The 12,135-nt window shown below is 47.1% G+C and overlaps 1 protein-coding gene across 2 annotated transcripts in view; it reads right to left on the minus strand.

Moving 5' to 3' along the window:
• The window catches only part of LZTS3 (leucine zipper tumor suppressor family member 3), a 229,720-nt gene that overhangs the window by 157,868 nt on the left and 59,717 nt on the right, over positions 1-12,135 (minus strand). The window contains exon 1 of one of the 2 annotated variants that reach the window (XM_063925334.1): positions 9,160-9,534. The exons of the other annotated variant lie outside the window; for it this stretch is intronic. The gene's annotated coding sequence lies outside the window, so the exon portion shown is untranslated. Of the gene's footprint in view, positions 1-9,159; positions 9,535-12,135 lie in introns of those variants that run through there. 2 annotated transcript variants of the gene reach the window in all.

A 12,135-nucleotide genomic window follows, 5' to 3' on the forward strand; every position in this document is an offset into this window, starting at 1 on the left:
GTGACACATTATATATATTGTAGGTGTCACTAGATATATCTGTATTTAGTATGCTGTAGATATATGTTTTGTAGTAATTTAGCAGGTATTTGTTATGTTGTTTACAATAGCTTCTCCCTGCAAGGCCAGAGCGACCTTTGCGGCGCTGCAGTGAACGGTGTATCCGGGTTGCTATGGCAACTGAGCATTGTTATGATGTCATCAGGACGGCGCCCAGAGATTACCGGAAACTCCATGCGGACCGGAGGCTGCACACGCTGACAGGGGGAGGCTATTTAGGTAAGTGTATTGTCTTCACTGTGTATATGTCTGTTTTTTCTTCTACTTTCAGCACTTGCATGTACCTGACGAAGGGACCCTGCGGGGCCCGAAATGCTGCATTGTAACTATTGCCAGTGCTTGGTGATGTATACACATTTTATGTATGTGTTGATATAAAGACCTTTTTTTTCACTAAGTCCTGTAGTGCCGTGCCTGTTCTGATGGGAAACCGTTTTTGAACCACTGCATATATCTATATATATAGATATATATACATATGTGTGTGTGTGTGTATATATATATATATATATATATATGTATTATATATACATATGTGTGTGCATATATATGTATTATATGTGTGCATGTATGTATATATATATAATGATACTGTAAGAGGAAAAAGATATGCAGGTATAAAAAATTGCACTTACAAATGAGGATCAGACAGTAGGCTGTGGAGCAGACAGTGGAGGGACTGAGGCAATCGAAGCAGCTGCCATAACACACAGCTGCGGCACAGCGCAGGGAAGTGCACGACCCGCGGGTGTTTGAATGGGGCGGAGCCTAATCACGGAGGGGGCGGGGCCATAGCCAGATTAAGGTGGGGGCGCAGGGCATACTGTACCCCGGGTCCCCCTTTATCAGGGGCCCCCCAGCCAGAGCACACTGACATCACTGGTTTTTCCTCTTATGCAGCAGCAGAACCAGACAGGCAGAATGTGTATAAGTAGTACAGAGGCTGCTGCTATTCTTACATGTGACAAGATAAATGATAGATTTTATTTTTTTATGTGTATTCCACTACAAGAAAATGTTGTAAAATAGTTGTCTTTCATTTATGTGGCGCTATAAACACTGGCCAGGCATTATTACACTATTAGTTTAAATCTAATATAGACTGTTGGGTTAAATTTAATATACATAATCCATACACCCCTACATGACCCATTCCAGGAGGAATAAAATGCTTCCTACTTGGACTTCCTTTTTAAGTTATGATTGCAATCACCTGTGTTGAGACACCTTTCTTAGCAATTAAATACTTCAACACAGGTGACACCAATCATATATTAAGTGGGAAGTCTAGGTAGAGAGCATTTTGTCCCTCCTGGAATGGGACATATTGGGAGGTATGCACAATTTAATATACAGCCCCCCCCCTTCCACCGGGGCCCCCCAATCTTAAGTGCCCCGGGCACCCCCAAGGCTTAATCTGGCCCTGGGCGGGGCTTAAACCGCGGGTCGCGGCTTTGGTTTTTTGCTTTAAAAAGAAAATCAATAATAACTTGGTCTGTCAGGGGGGATTTCTGGGTACTCAGAACCCCCCCTGCGTGCGCTAGTGGTACCTGTCAGCAATGTGGAAAGTTGGAATCAGGAACAGGCAGAAGGCAGCACTGATAAGTCTTGGGGGAGGGGCTGAGATGAGAAGGGTGGATAGTGGAGAGCGGCTCCACCTCCCGTTCCAGCCGTGACCCGAACGGTGAACACTGGCTGAGACACTGATGTGTTTTCCGGGCACGGCAGTGTTATTGTACAGAAACCCTTGGGCACTTGTGACGGGCGCAGTGCTGGTGGTGCCGAGGACATCTAGCAGATTGACATGCGGACTAGTCGTCCGCATGTCAATCTGCTCTAAAAGTGGCGGCGCCCCCGCAGCCCTGCGCCTCCAAGCCTCCGCAGTGGCTGCGGGGGCAGTAGTTACGCCACTGCCTATATCTATCTACCCAACATGACCTGGACATGACTATAATACACCTATTACAGTATATACAGACATAGGACACTACACCACCAACATGACCTGACCGCTGGACATGACCACAATACATCTATTACACCCTATACAGACATAGGACTCTACACCCCCAACATGACCTGACCGCTGGCCATGACCATAATACATCTATTACACTCTATACAAACAAAGGACACTACACCCCAACATGATCTGACCACTGGCCATGACCATAATACATCTATTACACCCTATACAGACATAGGACACTACACCCCCAACATGACCTGGCCGCTGGCCATGACCATAATACATCTATTACACTCTATACAGACAAAGGACACTACACCCCAACATGATCTGACCACTGGCCATGACCATAATACATCTATTACACCCTATACAGACATAGGACACTACACCCCCAACATGACCTGACCACTGGACATGACCATAATACATCTATTACACCCTATACAGACATAGGACACTACACACCCAACATGACCTGACCACTGGCCATGACCATAATACATCTATTACACCCTATACAGACATAGGACAGTACACCCCAACATGACCTGACCACTGTCCATGACCATAATACATCTATTACACTCTATACAGATATAGGACACTACACCCCCAACATGACCTGACCGCTGGCCATGACTATAATACATCTATTACACCCTATACAGACATAGGACACTAAACCCCCAACATGACCTGACCGCTGGACATGACCATAATACATCTATTACACCCTATACAGACATAGGACACTAAACCCCCAACATGACCTGACTGCTGGCCATGACTATAATACATCTATTACACCCTATACAGACACAGGTCACTACACCGCCAACATGACCTGACTGCTGGCCATGACTATAATACATCTATTACACCCTATACAGACATAGGACACTACACCCCCAACATGACCTGACCGCTGGACATGACCATAATACATTTATTACACCCTATACAGACATAGGACACTACACCCCAACATGACCTGACCACTGGCCATGACTATAATACATCTATTACACTCTATACAGATATAGGACACTACACCCCCAACATGACCTGACCGCTGGACATGACTATAATACATCTATTACACCCTATACAGATATAGGACACTACACCCCCAACATGACCTGGCCGCTGGCCATGACTATAATACATCTATTACACCCTATACAGACATAGGACACTACACCCCAACATGACCTGACCACTGGCCATGACCATAATACATCTATTACACTCTATACAGACATGGGACACTACACCCCCAACATGACCTGACCGCTGGCCATGACTATAATACATCTATTACACCCTATACAAACATAGGACACTACACCCCAACATGACCTGACCGCTGGCCATGACCATAATACATCTATTACACCCTATACAGACATAGGACACTACACCCCCAACATGACCTGACCACTGGCCATGACCATAATACATCTATTACACTCTATACAGACATAGGACACTACACCCCCAACATGACCTGACCGCTGGCCATGACTATAATACATCTATTACACCCTATACATACATAGAACACTACACCCCAACATGACCTGACCGCTGGCCATGACTATAATACATCCATTACACCCTATACAGACATAGGACACTACACTCCCAACATGACCTGACCGCTGGCCATGACCATAATACATCTATTACACCCTATACAGACATAGGACACTACACCCCCAACATGACCTGACCACTGGCCATGACTATAATACATCTATTACACTCTATACAGACATAGGACACTACACCCCCAACATGACCTGACCACTGCACATGACTATAATACATCTATTACACCCTATACAGACATAGGACACTACACCCCCAACATGACCTGACCACTGCACATGACTACAATATATCTATTACACCCTATACAGACATAGGACACTACACCCCCAACATGACCTGACTGCTGGCCATGACTAGAATACATCTATTACACCCTATACAGACGTAGGACACTACACCCCCAACATGACCTGACTGCTGGCCATGACTATAATACATCTATTACACCCTATACAGACACAGGACACTACACCCCCAACATGACCTGACCACTGGACATGACCATACTACATCTATTTCACCCTATACAGACATAGGACAATACACCCAACATGACCTGACCGCTGGCCATGACTATAATACATCTATTACACCCTATACAGACATAGGACACTACACCCCCAACATGACCTGACCGCTGGACATGACTATAATATATCTATTACACTCTATACAGACATAGGACACTACACCCCCAACATGACCTGACCGCTGGACATTATCATAATACATCTATAACACCCTATACAGATATAGGACACTGCACCCCCAACATGACCTGACCGCTGGACATGATCATAATACATCTATTACACCCTATACAAACATAGGACACTACACCCCAACATGACCTGACCACTGGCCATGACCATAATACATCTATTACACCCTATACAGACATAGGACACTACACCCCAACATGACCTGACCACTGGCCATGACTATAATACATCTATTATACCCTATACAGACGTAGGACGCTACACCCCCAAAATGACCTGACCACTGGCCATGACTATAATACATCTATTACACCCTATACAGACATAGGTCACTATACCCCCAACATGACCTGACCACTGGCCATGACCATAATACATCTATTATACCCTATACAGACATAGGACACTGCACCCCAACATGACCTGACCGCTGGCCATGACTATAATACATCTATTACACCCTATACAGACATAGGGCACTACACCCCCAACATGACCTGACCACTGGCCATAACCATAATACATCTATTACACTCTATACAGACATAGGACACTGCACCCCAACATGACCTGACCGCTGGCCATGACTATAATACATCTATTACACTCTATACAGACATAGGACGCTACACCCTCAACATGACCTGACTGCTGGCCATGACTATAATACATCTAATACACTCTATACAGACATAGGGCACTACACTCCCAACATGACCTGACCGCTGGACATGACCATAATACATCTATTATACCCTATACAGACATAGGACGCTACACCACCAACATGACCTGACCGCTGGCCATGACTATAATACATCTATTACACTCTATACAGACATAGGACACTACACCACCAACATGACCTGACCGCTGGACATTACCATAATACATCTATTATACCCTATACAGACATAGGACGCTACACCCCCAACATGACCTGACCGCTGGCCATGACTATAATACATCTATTACACCCTATACAGACATAGGACACTACACCACCAACATGACCTGACCACTGGCCATGACCATAATACATCTATTACACCTTATACAGACATAGGACCCTACACCCCCAACATGACCTGACCACTGGCCATGACCATAATACATCTATTACACCCTATACAGACATAGGGCGCTACACCCCCAACATGACCTGACCGCTGGCCATGACCATAATACATCTATTATACCCTATACAGACATAGGACGCTACACCCCCAACATGACCTGACCGCTGGCCATGACTATAATACATCTATTACACCCTATACAGACATAGGACGCTACACCCCCAACATGACCTGACCGCTGGCCATGACTATAATACATCTATTACACCCTATACAGACATAGGACACTACACTCCCAACATGACCTGACCGCTGGGCATGACCATAATACATCTATTACACCCTATACAGACATAGGACGCTACACCATCAACATGACCTGACTGCTGGCCATGACTATAATACATCTATTACACTCTATACAGACATAGGTTAACATACCCCCTACATGACCTAACCACTGCACATGACTATAATACATCTATTACACCCTATACAGATATAGGACACTACACCCCCCAAACATGACCTGACCGCTGGCCATGACTATAATACATCTATTACACTCTATACAGACAGAGGACACTACACCCCCAACATGACCTGACCGCTGGCCATGACCATAATACATCTATTACACCCTATACAGATACAGGATACTACACCTCCATACATCTATTACACCCTATACAGACATAGGACACTACAGCCCAACATGACCTGACCACTAGCCACGGCCATAATACATCTATTACACCCTATACAGACATAGGACACACACTACACCACCAACATGACCTGACCACTGCCCATGACCATAATACATCTATTACACCTTATACAGACATAGGACCCTACACCCGCAACATGACCTGACCACTGGCCATGACCATAATACATCTATTACACCCTATACAGACATAGGGCGCTACACCCCCAACATGACCTGACCGCTGGACATGACCATAATACATCTATTACACCCTATACAGACATAGGACACTACACCCCAACATGACCTGACCACTGGCCATGACCATAATACATCTATTACACTCTATACAGACATAGGACACTACACCCCCAACATGACCTGACCGCTGGCCATGACTATAATACATCTATTACACCCTATACAGACATAGGACTCTACACTCCCAACATGACCTGACCACTGGCCATGACTATAATACATCTATTACACTCTATACAGACATAGGACGCTACACCCCCAACATGACCTGACCGCTGGCCATGACTATAATACATCTATTACACCCTATACAGACATAGGACACTACACCCCAACATGACCTGACCACTGGCCATGACCATAATACATCTATTACACTCTATACAGACATAGGGCACTACACTCCCAACATGACCTGACCACTGGCCATGACTATAATACATCTATTACACCCTATACAGACATAGGACACTACACCCCCAACATGAGCTGACCACTGGCCATGACCATAATACATCTATTACACCCTATACAGACATAGGACCCTACACCCCCAACATGACCTGACCGCTGGCCATGACCATAATACATCTATTACACCCTATACAGACATAGGACACTACACCACCAACATGACCTGACCGCTGGCCATGACTATAATACATCTATTACACCCTATACAGACATAGGACACTACACCCCAACATGACCTGACCACTGGCCATGACCATAATACATCTATTACACTCTATACAGACATAGGGCACTACACTCCCAACATGACCTGACCACTGGCCATGACTATAATACATCTATTACACCCTATACAGACATAGGACACTACACCCCCAACATGAGCTGACCACTGGCCATGACCATAATACATCTATTACACCCTATACAGACATAGGACCCTACACCCCCAACATGACCTGACCGCTGGCCATGACCATAATACATCTATTACACCCTATACAGACATAGGACACTACACCACCAACATGACCTGACCACTGGCCATGACTATAATACATCTATTACACCCTATACAGACACAGGACACTACACACCCAACATGACCTGACCACTGGCCATGACTATAATACATCTATTACACCCTATACAGACATAGGACACTACACCCCAACATGACCTGACCACTGGCCATGACTATAATACATCTATTACACCCTATACAGACATAGGACACTACACCACCAACATGACCTGACCACTGGCCATGACTATAATACATCTATTACACCCTATACAGACACAGGACACTACACACCCAACATGACCTGACCACTGGCCATGACTATAATACATCTATTACACCCTATACAGACATAGGACCCTACACCCCCAACATGACCTGACCACTGGCCATGACCATAATACATCTATTACACTCTATACAGACATAGGACACTACACCCCCAACATGACCTAACCACTAGAAATGGTTATAATGTAATATAGTCCCAGAACAGCTATAGTTTATATCCCCATGAGGTTTTATTACAAATCCATTACTCACAGTTGTAGAGATCGGGCTCCTGGGTATTAGTCCAGCTTGTCTTCTCACTATTGTCCCATTTACAGACTGAAGCCCACTCCTGATACTGAGTCACATGAGCAGCAGGAGATGAACAGTCCTCATTGGAGGCACCCAGCACATAGAAGAGATGTCCCAGGCACTTAGATGTGGCCGGACCCTGGCTCCAGCCACTCCTGATAATAAATTCCCATTTTCATTCTGTGGGAACTATGACGTCACCGTAGGACATCTGAAAGGCTAGCGTATGTTCACGAGCCACGGTGACGCTTTAAATGGCACAAGACTTCCATCATTGCATGAACGCAGAATGTCATTTGGTGAGCAGCACGACCGGATTGCATCCATCTGGCCTGGTGATACACATAGGCATTCACACTCAAAATGACATGCCAACAAAATAATGCACATCGTCGCTGTACACGATGCACAAACGACGGCCACGTCCCTCTGAAACCTACGCCGAGAGCGCAGGACAATACCAGCAGTCGTCTTCGTAGCTACAATCACCTATGTGCGTTTGCCAGGAGACCGCATACACCAGCGGAGTTCGGTCACACACAAGCCTTTTAAAATATGTATTCTCATCGACGCACATAAGGCATCGCTGACTAATATCAACACACAAGATCAAGTCTTGCCCCACAGCTTGCAATCCACTCTATCCTATCATAGAGAAAATGATGAAATGCACATTGCAAAACCAAATCCTGGGACGTGCGGAACCCCCCACTCCGTAGCCCATGGGGCAACTGAAGTGCAACCGGCCCCCCGGGCCAGCGTGCCAACATATACAGCCCAATGGAAGACATTATAAATGACATCTCTATTCATTATGTGATCTTATGTCACTGCAGCCTCTTCATTTATTTTCTATATGTTACATCCTGCCAGGGTCAGGCATACATTGACATGCACATACATCTTTCTGCACACGGAGAGACACAGTATGTAGGGACGTACGCTTACATACGTGTAATAATGCTATGCCTATGTATTCATTTCTGCATGTAAACTGCAGATGCATGCCAGCACACAGACTGCACAGTTCTGCAGAATAACACAGAGAGCAGCAATAAAAGGGGAATGATCTATGAAAGGATTCGGGGCTGATGCCTCTGGATGCGGTCCCAGGCTGTGGCTAGCTGGAGACTGGCGAGCCCCCCTCCTCTTCCTCTTACCTTTGCAGACTCTCTTCTCATCTCCTGTTATGGGGCCCGCCGAATCCTCAGCCCTGCAGCTGTCCGTGTCGTGCACAGGCGTTCCATCCTTCCCCAATACTGCCGCATATCCCAGCGTTCTCCAGCATGGCTATCACACGGAGAGAAATGTCATTGCAGCTCACAGATCCTCAGCGTTCATGTGTGTGTGTTGTGTGTGTGAGTCACGTCTCTGTGTGGGACTGAGTGTACGGTTGGGCTGGCTGGCCAAGTAGGCTGATAGGTGGGTGTCAGGCTCCCGTATCCCACAGTGCCAGCGTACAGCCCAAGATATTTGTAATATTTCTTCTCAGTAAAATCTGGGTTCTAGTTCTGCAGCTAGAATTCATTTGCTGCTCTGCCAGCAGGATTCTGGCTGGAGAATGACACTGATAACGTTCATTAGATCACATCTGTGCATAACTGAGGGGTATACAGAGAGGCGCTGCAGCCAGGGAGATCCGGGGATCAGGGCCACTTCTAGGGAAGATGGGGCCCAATGCAGGGACCCCCTCTTTTTTTCTACCCAATGTAAACCGAATAAAAAAGGTATAATGAGGAATACTGTATAATTAGGGTCCAATATTTTTTTTAAAGTGAAAGTGTGTAAAAGCCTATCAGCTATAGTCATATGTCCAGCATACCAGCCTTATGACCACCACATATATAGCCCAATGTCCAGCATAACATCCTCATGACCACCATGTATATAGCTCCATGTCCAGCGTAACAGCCTCAAGACCACCACATATATATCCCAATGACCAGGATAACAGCGAAGAGGTTAATACTGCGCATGCGTATGTACCGCAATGTGCAGGCGCGTCGTACGAGTACAAAGCGGATCGTTGCTGTGCGATGGATTTAACGGTGAATCCATTCGCACAGCCGATCGCAAGGAGATTGACAGGAAGAGGGCGTTTGTGGGTGGCAACTGACCGGTTTCTGGGAGTGTTTGTGAAAACGCAGGCGTGTCCAGGCGTTTGCAGGACGGGTGTCTGACGTCAATTCCGGGAACAAATAGACTGAAGTTATCGCAAGGGCTGAGTAAGTCCAGAGCTACTCAGAAACTGCAAAAAAAAAATTTCGTCCCGCTCGGCTGCACAGGCGTTCGCACACTTGCAAAGCGAAAATACACTCCCCCGTGGGCGGCGACTATATGTTTGCACGGCTGCTAAAAGTAGCTAGCGAGCGATCAACTCGGAATGACCCCCCATGTCCAGTGTAGCAGCCTCATGACCATCACATATATAGCCCAATGTCCAGCATAACAGCCTCATGGCTACCACATATATAGCAACATGTCCAGCAATAGCACAATGTCCAGGATAACAGCTTCATGGCCACCACATACTGTATATAGCCCAATGTCCAGCATAACAGCCTCATGGCCACCACGGCACATATATAGCCCAATGTCCATCATAACAGCCTCATGACCACCACCTATACAGTATAGCCCAATGTCCAGCACAACAGCCTCATGACCATAACATATATAGCCCAATGTCCATCATAACAGCCTCATGATGACCACCACATAATAGCCCAGTGTCCAGCATAACAGCCTCATGGCTACCGCATATACAGCAACATGTCCAGCAATAGCCCAATGTCCAGCATAACAGCCTCATGGCTACCGCATATACAGCAACATGTCCAGCAATAGCCCAATGTCCAGCATAACAGCCTCATGGCTACCACATATACAGCAACATGTCCAGCAATAGCCCAATGTCCAGGATAACAGCTTCATGGCCACCACATACTGTATATAGGGGGTCATTCCGAGTTGATCGCTCGCTAGCAGTTTTTAGCAGCCATGCAAACGCTATGCCGCCTCCCACTGGGAGTGTATTTTAGCTTAGCAGAAGTGCGAACGAAAGGATCGCAGAGCGGCTACAAAATAATTTTGTGCAGTTTCAGAGTAGCTTCACACCTACTCAGCGCTTGCGATCACTTCTGACTGTTCAGTTCCTGTTTTGACGTCACGAACACGCCCTGCGTTCGCCCAGCCACGCCTGCGTTTTTCCTGGCACGACTGCTTTTTTTCGAACACTCCCGGAAAACTGTCAGTTGACACTCAGAAACGCCCACTTCATGTCAATCACTCTGCGGCCAGCAGTGCGACTGAAAAGCTTTGCTAGACCTTGTGTGAAACTGCATCGTCCGTTGTGAAAGTACGTCGCGCGTGCGCAGTGCGCCGCATACGCATGCGCAGAAGTGCCATTTTTTTAAGTGCCATTAGACTGAAGTTATCGCAAGGGCTGAGTAAGTCCAGAGCTACTCAGAAACTGCAAAAAACTTTTTTGTGCCGTCGGTTGCAAAAGCGTTTGCACACTTGCAAAGCAAAAATACACTCCCCCGTGGGCGGCGACTATCTGTTCGCAGCGCTGCAAAAAGTTGCTAGTGAGCGATCAACTCGGAATGACCCCCTTTGTGTCCATGTGAACAGGGCCGTAACTAGGTGTGTGCCGATGGTGCCTTGCCCACAGCGCACTTGCACTGAAGGCGCACCATCGGCAGCACCCAAACCGCCCCCAAATCCCCCCCCGTCGCCACGGTCGCAGCCACTGTTACTACTCCCTACAGCGCTGCCGCCTGTCATCTGCTGCTGCAGGAGCCGCCGCCGCCGCTGAAGTCTATTGAGCTTCGGGTTCCCCCCAGCATAGCCACAGTGCCGCCTGTCTCCAGTCATCTGCTGCCCGCCGGAGCCGCCGCCGCTGATGTCCTGTGAGCTTCGCGTTCCCCCAGCATAACCACAGTGCCGCCTGTCTCCCGTCATCTGCCGCCCGCCAAAGCCGCCACATCTGAAGGAACTCTGAGCGCCGTGCTCTGAGTCCTGCCAGCGCCTGTCTCCTCTCACCGCCTCTGCAGGGGACACGGGAGCGCTGCAATCATCTCCCGGGTCTCTGCCTCTCTCAACAGCCAGCCTGCCGAATTAACACAGCAGATGGA

This window comes from Pseudophryne corroboree, chromosome 1 (assembly GCF_028390025.1).
Source record: "Pseudophryne corroboree isolate aPseCor3 chromosome 1, aPseCor3.hap2, whole genome shotgun sequence".
NCBI lineage: Eukaryota > Metazoa > Chordata > Amphibia > Anura > Myobatrachidae > Pseudophryne > Pseudophryne corroboree.